The sequence below is a fragment of the Camelus bactrianus genome, chromosome 6 (genome assembly GCF_048773025.1).
Source record: "Camelus bactrianus isolate YW-2024 breed Bactrian camel chromosome 6, ASM4877302v1, whole genome shotgun sequence".
Taxonomy (NCBI): Eukaryota; Metazoa; Chordata; class Mammalia; order Artiodactyla; family Camelidae; genus Camelus; species Camelus bactrianus.
In genome coordinates this window covers 36,787,929-36,809,583 of record NC_133544.1, presented here as the reverse complement: position 1 = coordinate 36,809,583, position 21,655 = coordinate 36,787,929, and the positions used below count along the sequence as shown (strand labels likewise).

The 21,655-nt window shown below is 39.3% G+C and overlaps 1 long non-coding RNA gene across 3 annotated transcripts in view; it reads left to right on the top strand.

Annotated features, from left to right (window-relative positions):
- The window catches only part of LOC105074627 (uncharacterized), a 409,795-nt gene that overhangs the window by 206,504 nt on the left and 181,636 nt on the right, over window positions 1–21,655 (top strand). The window lies entirely within an intron of this gene.

Sequence of the window (21,655 nt, the reverse complement as noted above, 5' to 3'; positions counted from 1 at the left end):
AGAAGTAAGTTCGGGTTGAGAGCAGGAGTCTGAAGCCCGAGCACTGCCGTCTACTAACCAAGTGACCTGAGCAAGACACTTAGTCCCTCACTGTCTCGGTGCAATCTTTGGAAAATGTGAGTGGCAATAGCACTGACCTCATAGATGGCTGTGAGAATTTAATGGTTTAATAAATGTAGACTAGCACTTGGCACATTAGAAATGCTCAATGTTTATTACTGTTGTTGTAATGACCTCAGTGTTGTCACATTTCAAGATTCCTACTAACTGCTTATTTCCTGGACAAGTTGATTTTGGGAGTTTTGAGGTCTTATACTAAGCTAGATTTTCAAGTGGCCCACAGTTTGGAATAGGTCTGGGAGAGGAGGGGATCAGCTGAAGATAGCCTTTAGGGAAAATCTGACCTCTGGGAATGTTATCATGTGACAGGACTACAACAATTGCTATCAATTGTTATCTCTTGAATTTGAATCTAAATGAGAATGTAGGAGGAGACTGTTTATAGTTTTCTTTTAAAAAAATACATCTTTATGTATTTCCCAAATTTTCCAAAATAAGCATGTTACTTTTATAATTAATTAAATATATCACTGTAAAATAAAAACAGTTGTCTTAAAAATAAATAATATAAAATCTAGCTCTTCTCTTCGTGGATTCCCCACCACCTCTTTAGTGTACTGAGTCTCTGATGTGAGCCTGGTTTGCTTCTTCTCTGCTAACAGAGAACCATGTATATTCAGTTATATACACACTCTGTTAATTTATGTTGGTATGAGTTAAAAGATTTGGAATGTGACTCTTTTTTATGCCATTTAGAATTGTAGGTTGCTTCTTTGAGAGCCATGGTTATCAGCATGTATTTTTTTTTAGTTGAAGTATAGTCATTTATAATGTGTCAATTTCTGGTGTACAGCACAGGGTCCCAGTCATGCATATACATACATATACTCATTTTCATGTTCTTTTTCATTAAAGGTTATTATAAGATATTGAATGTAGTTCCCTGTGCTATACAGAAGAAATTTGTTTTGTTTTGTTTTTTGTATATATAGTGGCTAGCATTTGCAAATCTCAAACTTCCAGTTTATCCCTTACCACCCCCTTTCCCCCAGTAACCATAAGATTGTTTACCATATCTGAGAATCTGTTTCTGTTTTGTAGATGAGTTCATAGTGTCCTTTTTTTTTCTTTTTCTTTTTTAGAGTCCATATATGAATGATATCATATGGTATCTTTCTTTCTCTTTCTGGCTTACTTCACTTAGAATGATGATCTTTAGGTCCATCCATGTTGCTGCAAATGGCATTATTCTTTTTTATGGCTGAGTAGTATTCCATTGTATAAATATACCACAACTTCTTTATCTAGTCATCTGTTGATGGACATTTAGGTTGTTTCCATGCCTTGGCTATTGTATATAGTGCTGCTATGAATTTTGATAAAAGAGAGTTTGAAGTACTTCAATATTGGTCTCTAAATCAAGATCACACTTTCATCTTTCTTCACAGGAATCATCTGTCCCGAAATCAAAGGATGACAACAAGATAAGTGTGGCATCAGAATAATAGTCCCCCAAAGATGTCCACACCCTAATCCCCAGAACCTTGCCATATGTTACCTCACATGCCAATGTGATTAAAGTTAAGGATCTTGAGAAGGGGGAATTATTCTGGATTATCCAGGTGGGCCCAATCTAATGACATGAGTTCTTAAAAATGAAGAATATTTCTCAGCTGCAAGGAACCAGAGAGATGGCAGTATAAGAAGGACTCATCCATTGCTAGATTGCAGATAGAGGAAGGGAGTCATAAACCAACAAAAGTGAAAGGCCCTGGAAGTTGGAAAAGGCAAGGATTCCCCCCTAGAACCTCCAGAAAGGAATAAAACCTTGCTGGCACCTTACTTTTAATCTAGTGAGATCAGTAGCCAATCTCTGACCTACAGAACTAAAAGATAATAAATGTGCCCTATTTAAGCCTCTAAGTTTGTGGTCATTTGTTGTAGCAACAATAGAAAACTAATACAATTTAAGTCAACACTGCAAAAGTCTTACATTATGCTTGTGTATTTTCTCAATGAGACGAAGTTCAAGGAATGTTGTACTGGTTATGTCTAAAGCTCACTTGTTCATTGCTCAGGTTATTAGAAACTGAGAGACCTCAGTTTATTTACTGTGAGGCTGAAGTTTATTGATGATGTTACAATGGGCAAGAGAAAAAAATGCCCCTCATCAGTGAGATTCCTGGGCAAGATGACCGCGAGGAACCAACACAGACATGAGCAAAGGGACCTGTGAAAGCTCAACTTTGCCCTCCACCTTAAGCGGAGGGAAGTGAATTGACAGTGGTAAAGTAGTGAATCAATTTGGAGTCCTAAATGACAGTGTTATTCCAGTCCTCAATTCTCACTTACCCTTACAATGGAAATTATAGTTATACCGTATCACAGGTTTATGTGTACATACATGTGAAATACAGCATTTAAAAATATTAAATAATAAACTTTATTATTAGAAAAATATAGATTTGATGTATTTTGTAGGCTAATAGTGCTTATAATTGTCCTTCATGAAAAGAAATTAGATTACAGAAAAGGTATGAATTCTCAGCATTGTGACCAGAAAAAGAAAAGATGTGAATGAAAAAGAAGTAAAGATAGGGTGGAGGATAGACCCACAACCAAAATTCTATGAAATATTGTTTAGCTAGAAAAAAGCTTTGTTAGATAAACTGTGGAGCACACTTTACCATCGATGACATTTCTTCCAGATAAAATGTATACTGCTGCTTGAAGAATTGTCCCCAAGCTCAATGGAGGTGGATTTAGGTGTGGTTCAAGAGGACCATGTTTGAGATTTAGGAATCTTTGGGAAGAGTTTCCTTTTTAACTATTATAATAGTAATACACTTACATGGAGATCAAATTTTAAATAGTGCAGAGGATATAGTAAGTCCTCCCATGCTGACCTACCCATGCCCTTGCTCCCATTTCCTGTTTACCCCTCTGAGTTCAAAGGTAACTGACTGCTTTTGTGTCTTTTCCTTTTGTTAGTTAACTTAATCATGCCACATAATAGACATTTACCTTTATCATGGCAAGTGGAAAAATACCCTTGGATTGAGGGATGTAGCTCACTAAGAGTGATCCTGCCTCACCCCCAATTTTATTTTCACTTGTGTTTTTACTTTCACATATTCTTTTGGCAACTTTCACAATTTGAAATGATACAGTTAAGTGTCTGTATCTTGATTTATTACATTTAATCAGCACTTTTAACGTTGATAACATCAGGAACATCAGTCTTCCTACAATGCTCTCTGTTTTTTACCCTTCTCTGCCTACTGTTTTTATTCTTTATTTTGTTTTGCACCAAAAAATAACCTTTACCTTTAAAAAATTATTTTTTAAAGAAAAGATCCATGGAGGGACACTTTGAGTATGTGTATGTCCGAAAATCTGTATTTTACCCTTACACTCAATTAGAATTTTTCTCCATATAGAATTGTAGATTTCAGATCATTGTCTTTCTGAAGTTTGAGAGCCTTGGTCCATCTTTTTCTAAATGTCAAGGTTACTGATAGGAAGTATCATGTCAACCTGATTCTCTTTCCTTTGTAAGTACCTTGGTTTTTATTTCTCAAAATCTGGGCAATCTTTTCTTCATTCTTAATGTTTTGAAGTTTTGTTAGCCTTTTTTCTTCCATTCTGTTCAATACCATCTGATCTTGTTAGTCTGAAGACTGATTTTTTTTTTATTGAACTATAATTGGTTTATAATATTGTGTTAGTTTCAGGTGTACAGCAAAGTGATTCAGAGATACACACACATATATATTATTTTTCAGATTCTTTCCCACTCTAGATATTATTACAAGATATTGAATATAGTTCCCTGTGCTATACAGTAAATCCTTGTTGTTTATCTATTTTATATATAGTGGTGTGTATTTGTTAATCTTATACTCCTAATGTATCTTTCCCCCTCCCTTTTCCCTTTGGTAACCATAAGTTTGTTTTCTACGTCTGTGAGTCTGTTTTGTAAATAAGTTCATTTGTATTATTTTTTAGATTCCATATATAAGTAATATCATATGATATTTGTCTTTTTCTGACTTACTTCACTTAGTATGATAATCTCTAGGTTCATCCATGTTGCTATAAATGGCATTATTTCATTCTTTTTATGGCTGAGTAGTATTCCATTATATATACCACAACTTCTTTATCCAGCTATCTATTGATGGACATTTAGGTTGCTTCCATGCCTTGCCTATTGTAAATAGTGCTGCAGTGAACATTGGGGTTCATGTATCTTTCTGAATTAGAGTTTTTGTCTTTTCCAGATATATGCCCAGTAAGATTGCTGGATCATATGGTAACTCTATTTTTAATTTTGTAAGGAACCTCCATACTGTTTTCCATAGTGGCTGTACTGTTTTACATTCCCACCAACAGTGTAGGAGGGTTCCTTTTTCTCCACAGCCTCTTCAACATTTATTATTTATAGACTTTTAAAAATTGATTTATTGTTATTTATTTATTTATTTATTATATTGTGTTATTTGTAGACTTTTTGATGATGGCCATTCTGACCGATGTGAGGTGATACTTCTTTGTAGTTTTGATTTGCATTTCTCTGATAATTAGTGATGTTGAGCATCTTTCTGTGTGCCTATTGGCCATTTGGATGTCTTCTTTGGAAAAATGTCTATTTAAGTCTTCTGCTCATTTTTGATTTGGCTGGGGTTTTTTTGTTTTGTTTGGTTTTGGGTTTTTTTGATACTGAGTTGTATGAGCTGTATGTATATTTTGGAAATTAATCCCTTGCCATTTACATCATTTTCAAATATTTTCTCTCAGTCTGTAGGTTGTCTTTTTGTTTTGTTTATGGTTTCCTTTGCTGTGCAAAAGCTTATACGTTTGATTAGGTCCCATTTGTTTATGCTTGCTTTTATTTCTTTTGCCTTGGGAGACAGATCTAAGAAAATACTGCCATAATTTATGTCAAAGAATGTTTTACCTATGTGCTGTTCTAAGAGTTTTATGGTATCATGTCTTATATGTAAGTCTTTAAGCTATTTCTAGTTTATTTTTGTGTATGGTGTGAGGGAGTGTTCTGACTGCATTGATTTACATGAGGCTGTCCAGCTTTCTCAACACCACTTACTGAAGAGACTGTCTTCTCTTGATTGTGTATTCTTGCCCCCTTTGTCAAAGATTAATTGACCATAAGTGTGTGGCTTTATTTCTGGGCTCTCTATTCTGTTCCATTGAGATATACATCTGTTTTTGTGCCAGTACCATACTGTTTTGATTACTGTAGCTTTGTAGTATTGTCTAAAGTCTGGTTGATTTATGCTTCCAGCTTTGTTCTTTTCGCCTCAGGATTGCTTTGACAATTCTGGGTCTTTTGTGCTTTCATATAAATTTTAGGATTATTTGTTCTAGTTCTGTGAAGACTGGTGTTTTGGAAAATGTTTCTTCTATTGTTTCTCCTATTAGAATACTGTTGACTGTCCAGGTTGGTTTCTTTCTTTTCTTCCTTTTCAAAAATTTCCCTTAATTTTCATATTTCTTTCTTTCTTTTTTGATTTTGTCTTATTTCCTCCCCTATGAATTATCTCTGAATCCTCTGGAGTCACCCTCTCTGACCCATACCTATCTCCACTCTGAATTATCCAGCAGTTGGTTTGAAATTGTATTTTTTCCCCTAGAAATCATCTAGATCTTTTCTTGCTTCATGCCCATATTCCTTTGGCTGAATTGTGTTCCCCCCAAAATTCATGTATTGCAGTCCTATCATCCAGTACCTCAGGATGTGACTGTATTTGGAGAGGGTGTCTTTAATGAGGTAATTAAGATTAAATGAGGTCATTAGAGTGGCACTAATATGCTATGACTGGTGTCTTTATAAGAAGAGGAAGTTTAGACACTGACAGACACAGAGGAAAGACCATGTGAAGACACAGGGATAAGAAGGTTATCTACAAGCTAAGGAGAGGGGCTCTCAAATGAAACCAGCCTTGCTGACACCTTAATCTTGGACTTCTGGCCTCCAGAACTGTAAGGAAATAAATTTCTATTGTTTAAGCCACCCAGTCTGTGATACTTTATTATGTCAGCCCTAGCACACTCATTCTCTTAGCATTCTTGGGGCATCTATAAAAGAATTTCCTCTCATTCTTCTTTATCATGATTCTGTGGAATTTGGGGAGGAGAAGTTAATGCAAATTTTCTGTCTTTCATCTTGAGTGGGAATGCCAGAATTACTTTTGAGCTGCTATCTCTGTGGATGACTGAGTATAGGGAGGTAGGACAGGAGGTCTGGAGTTTGCTTCATTGTTACAGATAACCCTAGCTGTAACTCTCATTTCTTAAAATTTGTGCCAGGTCTTTACCACTATCATCTAATTTAATCATCCAAATATCCTAGAAGGAGGGGACTGCTATTACCCTCACTTTACATATGAGAAAACTGAGCCACAGAGAGGGTGAGTCATGCTGACCAACCAGCCAAGAACTTTGATAATTGAGAAAATTCATCCCAGGTGCATCTTCTTGATTTGATTTTTGTGAAACTTTAAAATTTGAATCTATTTCATGTTTCACAAAGAGCCATTTAAAGGGAGAAATTATTGAATTGATATTTGAGGCAATCTGTCATTGATATCATCTCTATTGCTAAATTAATTGCTAAATTCCTGTTTTCTTTAACATTTGGCTAGCCTCACTTGGAACATGAATTGGACAGATTTTCATGGAGTTGCTTTTGATTGACAGTGTTGGCTTAATGGTGTGTATAAGGGAAGTGGGCAATTCTTCCTTACCTTTCAGTCACTCCAATGAAGTTCCATCTATGTGCACACTATTGTGCCGAAATGAATATGGCACAGGCCCTACCCTTCAGGAAGTGCACAAATGACCATGGGAAGAGAGGTACCAGTATGGTTTCTTTTCAGTCTATATCATGGTCCTAAAGCTAGAAAAAATAATTAAAACTTTACTCTGATATCACAGTTCCTTGACCTTCAGCTCCATTGACTTTTGTCCCTATTCCTTTAAAAATTTTCAACCCCTTGGACACATACTAGATTCGTCACCTCCAGTAATAATAGCTCCATCTTTGAAGTTTTAAAAGCCAACCAGATCTCTTGCAGCTCTCTTATTCTGGGGACTCTCCTTTTTTGACTCATGAAATCCTCTGGCCATTCTGTCTCAGTTCAGCAGTTTTCTTGTGGCTTCCCTTTATTCCCAGTCCTCACTCTGATTCTCTTGTGTGAGTCCCATAATTTTCTTATACATTCCCTTAATCCTTTCCCATCCTAATCGTTCCATTCTACACATCCACATCATATCACAACTTTTATGATATTTACCCCTTAATTTATTCATTCTTTTAATAGCTATTTCTTGAGCACCTACTCTGCACCCATCACTGGACATAATGGTGAATAGGATCAACACAGATCCCAGGCTCAGGGAGCTTACATTTTCATGATGATAGATGGACAATGCATGGATCAATCCAGGCCAATGAGAGCAAAGCACACAGTTGGACAAGTGGGGGCCAGTGCACATCTGTGGTTTCCAGTTTCACTCACTGAGGCCCTCAGCAGCGCTCATCTACTCACGGTCTTTGTAGCTCTGTCTCCTGGTCCTTTTAGAAACTACTCTTTACTACTCACGCCCCTTATCTTACCCCACCACATTCACCATTACCAGCTCATCTCCCCTCATGCTTCCCTGACAAGCCAAGGTTTTCAGTCATGGACCCCATCAGTTCCACAGCTCCTCTCCCTCCAGAAGCAACCGTTTATATCAGCATTTGTCCCTCCCTCTCGCCAATCTGGGACCAGGAGGTGTCCTTCTTCCTGATCAAGGCCAGCTTATCCGCCTAGCTGCTTGATCTTTAGTCTGGTCCCAGAACCTTTCTTTAACATTTTCCTCTTATATACATTATCTACAACGCTTCCCGTTAGTTTCTTTCTGCCAGCCTAGAAATATACTCAATTTCTCATGTTCATCCTTTAATAATAGTGGCTCTCACTTACAGAGCATACACCACATGCCATACACCTTCTACCCTTCATCCTATTTAGTTCTCACAACAGCTCTCCAAGGTAATTACTATCTCTATTTAACAGAATTGGAAACAGGCACAGAGAATTCTAGTTGCTGCCTGATCTCTTTCTTTTGTTCTATAGGCAAGCTTCTCAAAAGACCGTCTCCATTCCTACTTTTTAAATCAGGTTTTTGCTCCACTTTTCTATGGTGCTTAGGTTGCTATCAGCCTCCCAATTCCTAAATCCAGTGGACACTTTCAGTCTCAGTTATACATGAATATACATGTGCAACAACACATGGTGATACTGTCTACTGGCAATTCTTGCCTCCTTTGGCTTCCCTAATATTGCTCTCTCCTGGCTCTTCTTATCTCCTAAGTGTGCCTTCTCAGCCTTTTCTTTAGACTTCTTTGTCTTTTCACCCACCCCCCTCCTTATATATTAGCTTTTCCTGGAGATTCTTTTCTCAGTCTTCTTTCTCTTCCTCTCCTCCTTTTCTTCCTTTCTCTATATTCAAGGTCCTCCCTCGATAACCTTAGTCCCATTTTCCACCCCCAAAACTATACCTGTAGCTCTGCTGCCATTTATAACAAAGATTTAAAAATATCCACTAAAATGAGCACCACGGAGGTCTGTGCTGACCTCAGTAAGTGCTATTTTGGTGCAATGATAGGACAAAAGCCAGACGGGGCAGGCTGAGGAGTGGGAAGGAAGTGAAGAAATGGAAAAAGCAAGAATAAATAACTCTTGACAAATTTGGCTGTGAAGAGAGGCTGTCTTTGAGGTAGGGCAATTCAGCTAACTTTCTTTTTAAGTTGAGAAAAGCATGAGAATGTTTAAATACCATTGGTATTTGGAAGGATCTACTGGAGCTGGAGATGCACGAATGAGAAGAGAAGGGACGGATACAAGGAGAAGGGTTGTCCTTAGAAGGAGGGATGCCTCCATCAGCAGGAAGGAAGATGATGCAGATACAGGTGCATTTGCTGAGGATGAGGGAGTTCTTCTCTGTGAGGCCAGGTTCCACTGTAGGAGTGGGGGATGTTTCTGTAGCTGTCTTTGGAAAATGCAGGGTGGGACGTGGCACTGGGGAGCACAAAATACACCTCCTACCTTCGGTGTTTGGTGTGTGAGAGGACAAAGAGGCTTATCTGAGGGAACCGTGTGGGAGTGGGTATCCTTGAGGAGAGCCAGCTTTCCGTCAATACAAGGAGGTGGAGGAAGGCCTTGTAGGGGAGGCTGCGGTGGTAGGAAGCAGTCTGATAAAAGTGGGGACGCAGGGAGCTCAAGGGAGGAAGGGGTTAGGTTGTCAGTTTGAGGTTAAGAAAGGACAGAGTATTATGGTGAAGGCAGTGCTCAGAGAATAGATTAAAGGAGGGGGAAGCTTAGACTTTGGGAGTTGACTGATAAGGACAGGGATGAGAAACATAAATGGGTTTAGTCCTGACAGTCTCCTGTTGGAAGGTGGGCACTAGACCCAAAGTATAGGTGTCTTGGCTCCGTGAACTTGTGATAGTTTCAACCTGGTCTCAGAGGTTTCAGGGTAGAAGACTCAGAGGATGTAGAGGCTCGTGGGTCTGGGAGTCCCGGAGCATCAGCCTGGTCGTGCCATGCCCTGGGGATTGAAGCACCTCTCAGTGGAGAGGGGCCTTTGAGGCCAAGACTATGCCTTGCTCACCTTGGTATCCCAGCATCTAGCACCGTGTTATGTATATCCAGATACTTAAAGATGGTTGAGTGATTTAAAGAATTAATGATAGAGCATGGATTCAAGCCCCAGTCTGCTGAAGACAAAGCTTCCCCTTACAACATGCTGCCTTTTAATCCTCTGTTCCCAAGCCTATAACCAGAGTGCTAAAGGGACGTTTCCTCTTAGGTTATGTGTGAACTGCACAGTGTTGATGAAACCTGACAGTTTCTCAGGGAGTTTGATCAACATAAACATTCAAATCAGATATTTCAGGCCAAATTACATTGACTCAATATAATTACTTGAAACCTACTCCACTCCATGCTGCCTAAGGCATATGGCTTCCCTTCAAGATGTAAAAAAAAAAAAACCCACAAACCTTTAGGAAGAATGCTACATTATGGGATTTGTGACAATGTGCTTGATTAACAGCTGCTACCAATTAGACAGATATCTGTGAAAAAGATAACTCTCTGAGAGCCAACCCATGCATGTAAAACATGCCTCACCATTTAAGGCCATGGGAGCAGATGGGCATAGTCTAAAAATATGTTTGTGAGATTTTATTTAGGAGGAAAAAAAGAATGTTGCCTTGGAATCATTTGCTACTCCCATCCATTTGCCTACGGTACAAATAAAAAGCCGTTCATGAATATATTCAACTCTTCATACATCTGTCAGAAGTGAACTGTCACAAAATAATGTCTTCATATTAATTGAAACTTTGGGCAAGCCCTGCTATATCAGGAAATACAAATGGACTGGATTTGAGACTATATGGCCCCCAGATGAGAGAGTGACTATTTGTATTACCAAAGAGTTATACATGTGCAGAAGATTTACACAGGCTTCCTTCCTCAGTAGTGAGTTTTCCTCAGGTATGTAAAATACAACTTGATTTATAAAAATTTAAAAATTACATCCATGAAATTTTTCAGGGGACACCGTACTATGGAGTGAAATGTACAAGCACATTACAGTGAGAGCTGTATTATTTAGTCAATGCTCACCCCCACCACCACCACTAGTGACTAGTAGATTCACTTAGACTTTTTTTTTTTTCCTATCTCTTTCAGGATGTGATATGTTTTTGCTTTGTTTAAAGTCCTCCAACTTTAAGATCGATAGCTCTTAGAATTACCTCCCTTCACTGCAGCAGCTTCTGATCTTTTAAAATGTAGTTCTATGCTGGAGATGTGATTTTTTCCCAGTGGATAAGACACCAGACTGGGAACCATAACCACTGCATCTGCTCATGTCTCATTCAGTAACTGCTCAGTTATTTTGGCAACACACTCAACTTCTCTGAATTCAATCTTCTCTTTTAGAGAAGGGATAACAACTGTTTGCTGGTGACTTGCTTCATAGGGGAGTCAAGCATTCGTGAGATCAATATGCTCATGGCCCATTACAGATGGTAATCAGAAGCTTCGTTCTTTTAGGTTTCTGGAGGAAAAACTCAGACTCAGGCAATCTGGGGAAGTGTCTTACAATCTTGGAAGGTATTGAGGCAAATAAAATGGTCTTTTAAGTTGACTATCTAAGGAATGAAAGAATTGTCTTAGCAAACCAAGAGAACAAGGCTGTTATAGTAATATTTGAAAAACTCTTGCAAAGTGGTATAAGCATACTGGTGTTTCATTTCTGATACTGAACAACATTCTTGCCAGAGATAATATCATATGACCTTTGGACTGAAAGGGTAAGGTGACATAAGGATTTTTGATAAACATTATGATTTTTGAGTCTGCCTCAATATTCTCCAAAGTTTTAGTTCCCCAGCTACCCTTGCAGCATTCAAATCCAGCTTTAAGAAGTTGCTGAATCTGATTTACTCTGAGTCCACAATGTGTCCTTGTATGTGGCTGAATTGCGCTCTGTGAGATGGAAGACCAGTAGCTTAACCACAGTTCCTTTTAATACTTCCTTTAACAAGACTTAGTAGCCAAGAGCCCACATTTTACTTTTAGTTTTAAAAGTCTCAGAAAACATCAAAAAAGCCAGGAATCAAAACATAGAAGATAAAGCTCATCAAACAGTGACAAATCACAATGCTATTCCAAGACCTGCTCTCCCACAAAATACTCTTTGTTCTTTTGCTGATGTCAATGTTTAGGGATTTCTGAACTTTCCCGGAGGATAGTTTACCACACCACTGCTCAGAGGTAGATTTGAAATAATAGTATAAGATGGACACTGTGTTCCTTTTCTTAGTGGGATGAAGTGGGAGATTCAAAGGAACATCTCCTAGTCAGTCAGTGATTGATCCGTTGTGACTTATTTGCTTCTGAGGCTTTGCCACTGTGAGAATCCCGGCATCTGCTGGTGACTGGGGCAAGGAGGCAGGCAGGGATGGGCTAGGTCTGCCCCCAGCTGAGTAAACCACATGCAGTTCCCAAAGAATATTCATGCAGCATTTCACCTCAGGTTCCAGCGGCATAATCTGACCAGTGCAGAAGGTCTCTTCTTTCACCGATTTGTCTGTAGTGTTGCCCATACTCAGGACTCTCTGGATTCCTCAGGTGGCTGCTCCCCTCAGTAGCAGACAGCCTCCCCCTTTTCTGCCTTCTCAGTGCAGTCCCTCGGCCTGGTGGCAATTCTCATCCTTTGCAGTGTCTCTATCCTCCTCTGACACAGCCCCTGGCATGGTGATTGTTCTCTGCTGTGAGGTTTGACAGGACCAAGGGGAAGCCAGGCATTAAGGGTGTGATGGAACAGGAAAATGCAGACCCTGAAAGGAAAATCAGATTGCTTGTATATAAAGTTCTTTTCTAGCTTATAGTCTCTACCTCATTATGCTAAAAGCGTGTCTGGCCCCAGCTCACACTTGAGTTTCATACAGAACTTTCCATCCTAATACTTCGTTTATTGGGTTGTCCAAGCTCCAGGAAAAGAAGGAATGAGAGAAAAGAATTATATCTTTCCCAGAATGGTGGCTTATATTTGTATAGCACTTTGCAAGTTACCCAGTTCCTCCCTAAACAGAATAGATACCTAGTATTTGTTGTACTGAATTTAAAACTGCTTTCATGGACTTTGTCTCACCTGGTGTCTAGAAAACTTCTGAAAGAGGCAAGACTGCTTATGAATACTCTCTTTATAAACTCAGATTGTTGTCTCCCCCAAAGAGAGTGGCAAAGCTGAAACAGGAACTCAGACCTTTTTACTGTTCAGTGTTCTTTCCAATTTTTGTGATTAATCAATCACATACCCAGATATTTGTTAGTGATGAGTTTCTCTCGTTTTGAGGAGACTGGCATGAAAGTTTTGAGTGCCAGAAATCAGGCTGCCTTTTTTCTCCCTTCAGTTCCCCTGGCTTCTTCAAAGTTTTCTTCTCCAGATTTCAAGTAGGTGTGTTAAACAGTGAGTTTCCATCCTTTCATTTTATTGAGACCACTTTTATGTTCAGGTCTTCGCTCTTCCTTCCTCAATCTATTATTGTCTTGCCTCCAAACTGGTCCCCACTGGTTCCTTCAGCAAAATAAATGTGGTTTTAAAAGCCCAGGGCATTGAATTCTTCAGTGGCTCCCTTTGATCTATAGCAGTGTCCCCAGACCTCTGGGGTGACATTCTTGTCGGGATAGGGTGGCCATATTTAGGTTTTCACAAGTTTCCTTGAATTTTGAGTTTTAATGTCAATGAAAAAGATCTTTAAAAAATACTACAAGTATGTTCTGGATCACCCAAATGACTATCTTAACCACTGTCTTAGAATTTCTCTGTCTGTGTTGCTGATATCTTTATGATCTTTTTGGTGCCAAATTGTATGACTTTAAGTGTCATGAGTTAATGGAAAATGAACAGAAGTGGACTTAATTTTTAATTATGAGTTTGATCCACGTGAAGACCAAATGCTGTGACAGCAGACTGAAGGCAAGTTTTCCGTACGGTGGCTCCAACAGAGAAAAGTGGGGGTAGAATGTAGTCACTGCATGTCACATCGCAGAGTAACTAAATCACAAACACCAGCAACAACTACCACCAAAGCAAACCAAAAGAGCCTTAGTTCTTTGTAATGATTTTCTCATAGTGACTGGTGTTAATGTTTCAGTGAAACTTTTAACATCATAAATAAATGTTAATTTGAACTTAATTGGTTTTGTACATTTCCTGTGGAATTAATTGTGATGGCTTTAGAGTCACATAAAATCCATAAGCAAAAAGTGTTTAAGCCTAGTTTTCTAATTCACATATAAATTCTCTTATTTTTCAAAAATATTTCCTGTCTCTCCAGACGGGGGCCTCTCCTTGCGGGAAAATTGTGCTTCCCACCCCCCTGACTGTAGATTTGGCTGTACCACATGACTTGCCAAACAAAACGTGAGTGGACATGGTACGTGCCATTTTCAAGTGGAAGCTTTCAGAGTCACTGCATGTCTGACCCTCTCCCTTTTTTTCTTTCTGGCATGAACCCAGCAATATCCCAAAAAGGGACTGTTCCTTCAGCCTGGATCCCAGAATGAGGGTAAGGCAGAACCAAGAGTTTCAGCCAACCACGAGGGCCACAGAACATGAATGGGAAATTTACATATACACATATATACACATATACACATATATACACATATACAAAGAATATATATGTGTGTGTGTATCTATATCTTGTGATTTAAGTTAACACTGGGGATCAGGGATAATTGTTTCCTTTAAAAAGAGGTTTGCAAACCACTTAAGGAACTGAAGCCTGCAGAAGACATCCACCTTCTTCAGCTTCATAATTCTTTTTGACATCTGGCCTAGCCTGTACTTCCAGTATCATTTCCCTTTGCCCTGTTCCTCTTTCATCATTGTTCCTAATCATATCCTGTTCATTTAAGCACTTCTACCTTTGTTTATCCTTGTCTTATGAGAGAAACTTGGAAAAACAACCACAGTCGGATCAATTTTGTGATGATAACTGAGTCAGAGAGAGCCTGTGCAGTCCCAGGGGAAGCGCAGAGCCTGCTTCAGCTGCCATAACCGCGGAGTTACCAACAAGTAGTAACCACTGTGGGTGAGTTCCCTCACCTTCCCAGCCCGTTAGTCTCACATAGAAGTGCCGGCAAGTAATGAAGTCCCCAGACAAGAGCCCCAGCCTCTGAGTGACAGAAAGTTTGGCTGTATTCAATTTCACAAGTCCCTTATAAAAGGATCTCCTGATGAACCCTGTCTTTGAGTTCCCACAAACTGTGTAAATAGGAGGTTATGAGTTATCACATCTGAAGCTTGCTGCTACATTTCCAAATTATCTCTTTCTTAGATAGCTCAGGGACTGTGGTTAGGCAAATTAATCCTGGGAGAAGTTAAGTAGTTGTAATCTTAGAGAAGGAATTCTAAGCCCACAAGGCCCTGCAGCCACACACATCCAAATCTTGCATTTAATTTATACCAAGCATGGAATTAATAAGTCGGTGATAATAAATCGTTAGGGCAAGAAATGGAAATAGAGATCATAAAATATTTATGTAATAAAAAATAATCTGCTTCACTAACATAACCCATGTTTTTTTTCTTGATAGGACCCAGTAATAAAAACATTTAAATCACTTAAGAAGGAATTACTATACTCTCCATGATACACTAAAGATGCAAACACAGTCCACTTATCAAAAACACAATATCCTGAAATAAATTATCTCTGACAGAAAGTAAAATGTGCTGCTGGATACTTGTCAATTTCTAATGGCAAATTCAACATCTATTCAATAAATTATCCTTCCTGGAACATTGCTGAAATTTTTTAATGAATGCGGCTGGCAGAAAAATTGAAATGTAGTTGAGTGACATCTTTTAATCATATATGTAAGTTGGAGATGGGAAATATAAACAGGAAAGGTGGCTCCAGGATTTCTTTCCTATTACTCATGTTAAATAGCTGTCTTTGTTGTTTTAGCCACTGCGCAAACCCATCAAGGTTTCGCACAAAGGCAAGCTGATTTTCTCTTAGAAGGATGAGTTATAAATGACACCTTTATATATTCAACTGTGAGTTTCCTATCTTTCGGCTGGCATATTATGTCATTTCAATTTCAAAAAAATCTTCTCTAGAGAAGCTGTAATAAAATCATCCCTGAGTGGAAGGAATATGATTAGGGAATGGAGGATCTTAAACCTCATTTAATTGTGGGAGTTTGGAGAAGCTCACGTGTGTGTGTGTGTTTGTGTGTGTGTGCGTGTGAGATTTACTGTCTACTACCGTCTTTTAATACATGATTTGAACTGGAATGTTAAGGCTAATAATAGTGTTTGGCCTTCTTGAGTGAGCACCTTTGGTGACACTTTCAAATGCTCAGTACATGTGTATGAAAAAAACTCTTGCTGTTTGCATGCTTCTCCTATTGTAAGTTACCTTAACAGAGTTTTCTTTGATAGGAATATGGAAATAGACATGTTATGATTCTGAAGCTGCCATCTTCTGTGCTCTAATTTGTTGTTGACAGCGATTTCTTCAGAAGATTACACTTAAATTGTCCTTCATAATTACCTTGGAGTCCACACTGCACAGCAACATTATAACAAGATGCTTTTGACCCTTTGATAATTAAATGCTCCATTGAATGGTAAGAAAGGCAGATCTGCCTTGTAGTAAATTCCCCTCCAAAGAGAAGGAAGGAGGTTAATGACACCTCCAGATAGTGATAGGTGTTGTTATTATAAGATAATGAGCTAAATTCCACAGGCTGGTTCTGGTGTCTTTATACCATGAGTGAGCAAAGCACATCATCGTTCAGGTTTTGCTTTTAGAAAGAATGCAAAAGAATACATTGACCTTTCTCTTGTTGATGTGATGTATTACACTGATTGATTTGTGTAGTTGAACCAGCCTTGTGTCCCTGGGATGAACCCCACTTGATCATGATGTATAATTTTTTTTATGTGCTGTTGGATTCTATTTGCTAGTATTTTGGTAACGATTTTTGCATCTATGTTCATCAGTGATATTGGCCTGTAATTCTTTTTCGGTAGTGTTTTTGCCTGGTTTTGGTATCGGGGTGATGGTGGCTTCATAGAATGAGTTTGGGAGTATTCCCTCCTTTTCAATCTTCTGGAAGAGTTTGAGAAGGACTGGTATGAGTTCTTCTTTGTATGTTTGGTAGAATTCCCTGGTGAAGCCGTCCGGTCCTGGACTTTTATTTGTAGGGAGGTTTTTTATTGCTAATTCAATTTCATTTCTAGTGATTGGTTTGTTCAGGTGGTCAGTTTCTTCTTGATTCAGTCTTGGTGGACTGTATGTTTCCAGAAACTTGTCCATCTCCTCTAAGTTATCCAGTTTGCTTCCATATAGTTTTTCATAATATTCTTGTATGATATTCTGTATTTCTATGTTATTTCTTGTAATTTCTCCATTTTCCTTTCTTATTTTGCTTATTTGTGTATAATTCTGAGCACAACTGTCTTAAATAGTTTTATTTGTGGCTATTAACTCCATTGACTGTATAGATTTTGCTATGAAAACAGTACTCTATAAATTCCTAAATTCAAGCCTCCACCTGTAAAACAGACACTTATCTGATTGCTGTGACCAGACAACTGTTAGGCCTTTTCAGAATCTGCGGCCTCTCAGAGGTCCTTAGGAGGAGGATGTGATGGTTAGTTTCACGTATAGTTCCCAGTATTTAATCAAACATGAATCCAGCCCCCACAATCCTGGGGACCAATTTCTTAGAATAAATCTCTTCTATGTGCATATATAGCCTGTTGGTTCTGTTTCTCTGGGGTGCCCTGACTGATACAGGTGGTAAAGGAAAGGTAGAGACAGGTGACTTGCAAATTGCCAGAGTTTATTGGACCCTTGAAATAAGGGTAACAAGCAAGTATCATGGACTTAGCCAAACCTTGCTCCCAGGAGTAAGTTTTCAAGACAATTTATAGAGGACAGTGCCCTCCTCACTTCAACATGGTAGCAAGCCCCTCCCAATTCAAACCACCTCTTCACACACCTTGTCCATCCTATTATAAGCAAGGAGCATTGTGCTCTCAAATACAATCTTTGCCAGCAGCTTGGAGGTGCTAGTGTTCCGTGCTCTCATCCATGGCAGGTGTATGAACCAGTGGCCATTCAGTACGGAGAAGTGGCAAAAGTTGGGAGCTTCCAAATTCTTGATAGCAAAGGCCCCACTTAGCATCACAGTGCTCTCTCCGATAGCTTTCTTGTCTCTGATCTCTGCACAGCTAAATGTCTTAAGAGACTTGCCTGCACTTGTGGTTTTCATGTCCATAGTTGCTGCTCATTCTGTTACCCACTGCAATATGGTCCTAGCCCTCACTACTCTGTAGGCAGCCCTTCCTGCTGTTAAATCCAAATGTTCCTAGTCTTTATTTTACTTAATGTCTTAATTTGATCATTCTCCTACTGTTGGCCACACTCTTCTAACAATCTCCTCCTTTGTCTTTGGGAATAAATTCTCTGGTGGTTTTCATCCTTTTCATCTAGATTGCTTCATCAATCTTCCACCAAATTATCTACTGCAGATTGAACAGTGTCTCCTAAAAGATATGTTGAATTCCTAAGTGCTGTGTGACTCTGTTTGGAATTGGGTCTTAGCAGATGTAATCAAGCTAAGATGAGTCATTAGGATGAGTCCTAAGCCAATATGACTGGTGTCCTTATAAGAAAAGCAAACACCACGTGAAGCTAAAGACACACAGGGAGAAGAAAGCCATGTGACCATGGAGGCAGATATCGGAGTGAGTCATGTCCAAGTCAAGGAAGGCCAAGGACTGCCAGGAAACACCAGAAACTAAAAGAGGCAAGAAGAGTTCCTCCCTTAGAGATCTCAGGGGGAGCATGGCCCTGCCCACACCTAGATCTCAGACTTCTAGCCTCCAGAACTGTGTGACAATTTAAAAAAATTGCTTTAAGCCACCTGATTTGTGATACTGTTACAGCAGCCTTAGGAAACAAACAGGTAGTCCTCTAGGATGAGCTGAAAATCAAAGCACTTTTAGCATGTTTTCTATGGGGTCCTTCCTCAGGCTAATAACATCTAGGCGCCTATGTGAACAATTCTCTTACTGGAAACAGGGTAGGCGTGCTTAGGACAAGCTGACACACGCACAGACTGTGGCTGTAAATCACACTGACTCGTGTTGAGGGGTTGTGACGTACAGCTGCTCAGGCCTCCAGTAGTGGGCCTTCCCGCCACATCTGTCTCCAGGGTTCTGTCCGTGGATTTGCCCTGAACGGGGCACATCAATCTGCCTCTTATTTGCTTATGGTTCCTGGGGATTTGACAATGATGAAAGGCCAGTATGTTCTCAGGAAAGAGTCTCGTGGATACATTCTACTGTTCAGGCTTTCTAGCTCAGTCGCTTTCTGCAGCTGAATTTCAATTCATAATACATTCCGTGAGAAGCACGTCCTTGGGCCACTCTGTCCCCAGTGGAATTGTCTGATGAAGTGGGCTCTGTTAACCACTCAGGAGGCTTCATATGCTTTGATTACTGTTCATGAGGTTTCCATTTCTTGAAGGAGCTTAATGAGGTTTTTCTGGGGGGCAAAAATCATAAATTTCCATTTTTTAGTAGCTCTGCTGATAGGAGCACAAATTGTACTGCCTTCCACAGCCCATGAAGCAATGGTCCTCATTTATTTCCCTGGTGAGGTAGCAATTCAGATGTCTTCTAGCCCATCGCATCTAAGAAATACTGAGAAAAGCATAATTAAATATAAATATTAATTATCTTTATAAATGTACATACTTTAAAACACGTAATTTCTGAGGTTTGCAAAGTATGTGATGCTAGGTGTGCCTTGAGTAGAAATCAGTCTTGACAGCCAAAAAATGATTTCGTAGCCTGAAAAAAAAGTGCATTCATTTACTTTTATTTGGACATAATTATAGATGAAAAGATGGTCGTTTTTAGAAAATTCTAACTTATTAAAATGTTTTTGTTTTCTCTTTACATTCTTCCTTGATTTATATATTTATTTTTGGCCCTCTCATGTAAAAAGTACTTTTATAACTAAATGGTTCTGACTGAGTTCACAGTTGACAGCCAAGTGTTTTAATAACCTTCCCCTTAGTTTGATGACAAATGCATCACTGAGTGCTCGGCTGCCTGTCAGATCACTAACAGTGGCATTTATTTCTCTGAGGAGACCGGGAATATAAAAATGTGCAGTCAGAAGCATTCTAGATGAAATAGCAAGCTTAGCTGAAGGAGCGTGGGGAATACTAACAGAACCCGCACAGTCAGCCGAGCCTGCTGCGCACTGTGCGTCTCAGGCTGAGAATAATGACCTTGTTCAAGACTTAAGCAGAGAGGGTCGGTGCAGTTGGTGACAAATAGATGCCTCTGATTACACTCCAGCCACCTCCCCTCTCCTGGGACCTCCATATCCTAGCTCAGCACGGGAAAGCTGTCTCCTCAATTCAGGTCACGTAACAGCTCACTTCTGGGGATGGGGCCCAGTGTTGAGGAACGGTGGGGAACAACCTGAAAAATTCACAACCATCTGGCTTAAACTGTCTGACTCTGTCCAACAGATTCCCAAAATTAATTTTAAAAATCAAACAAAACACTTATTCCCTCCTTTCCCTTGCTGCTCAGAGCCTTTAAAAATTAAAAATACAGAATCTCTTAAGATACATCTTCCTTCTATAAAAAGCACAAAGAACTAAATGATTTCCTTACAGCAAAAGAAGAGAGAGGAGTGAGTGAGGTTGGGAAAAACTCCCCAGAGACCCTTTTGCCCCATGTGGGTGTCATGCAGAAGCACAAAAACTTCGTTATTGACGGTGGTATCACTTGACTTTCATGCAACAGAGCTCAGAAGTTGCTACTATTTGTGTGCCCATTTTATAGATGAGGAAACTGACACTGTCTTCCCAATGTCAAACAGCTAGGGAGGGCAGAACTAGGATTTGCACACAGGCTGGTGTGACTCAGGATCTGAGTCTTACTTGCTGTATTTCATCGCCATTCTAGTCTTTCAAATAGCTTTTACTATTAGAATAATGTTACTATTTTCTCTTGGAAATCCAATTCAGGATAAATATACCAAAATTTCTAATGATGTCAGCATGACAGATCCGCTGTCTTATGGCCAGTAAAACTAGTAAAAATGATCGCAAGTTTATTTGAATTTAAAAATTAAGTTATGATTGAGTTATTTTAGAAGATTATACTTTAAACACATTTCCTAGGATATCATCTTGCTGCTGGTTAGCCTATAGAAGAATGTGAAAGACCTCACCACCACTGAGACAAGAAGAAATTGTTGGATAAATAAACAAATCATACTTTCTTTAAAAGTTGTGATAGGTGGCATCCAAAATGGCCCCCAGCAATCTCTGCCGCATGTTCATGTCCTTGTGTGGTCCCTTTCAACTTTTTACTGGGGTTATTCTGTGGATCCAAAAGGATACGATAGATGCAATGTTATGTTACTTTCAAGAATGGGTTATTAAAAACTATGTGACTTCCAATTTGGTTGCTGTCTTGCAAGTTTGCTCTGTCTTGGGTCATTCACTCTAGGGGACACCAGAGGCCGCGTTGTGAGAAGCCCAGTGAAGAGGCCCACAGGGCCAGGATGAGACCTTTTGCCAACAGCCAGCAAGGAACTGAGGCATCCTACCAACAGCCACAGCCCTGGTTAAGCTCTCAAATTACTGATGAACACAGCCTCTGCTGATAGCTTGGCTATAACCTCATAGCGGATCTTAAGCCAGAACCACCCAGCTAAACCACTGTCAAATTCCTGACCCCCAGAAACTGTGTGTGATAATAAATGTTTTCTTAAGCTGCTAAATTTGGGGGGTAATTTGTTATGCAGCAATAGATGATTAATACAGCAAGGGCCATGGACACAAGTAATCTGAAGAAACTAAAATCCAGAGGCCAAGCCCTCCTAGGAAAGCAAGAGAAGGAAGGAACTAACTGCAACTCAGTGTGATTGTATCACTTCATTAAAAGAGTA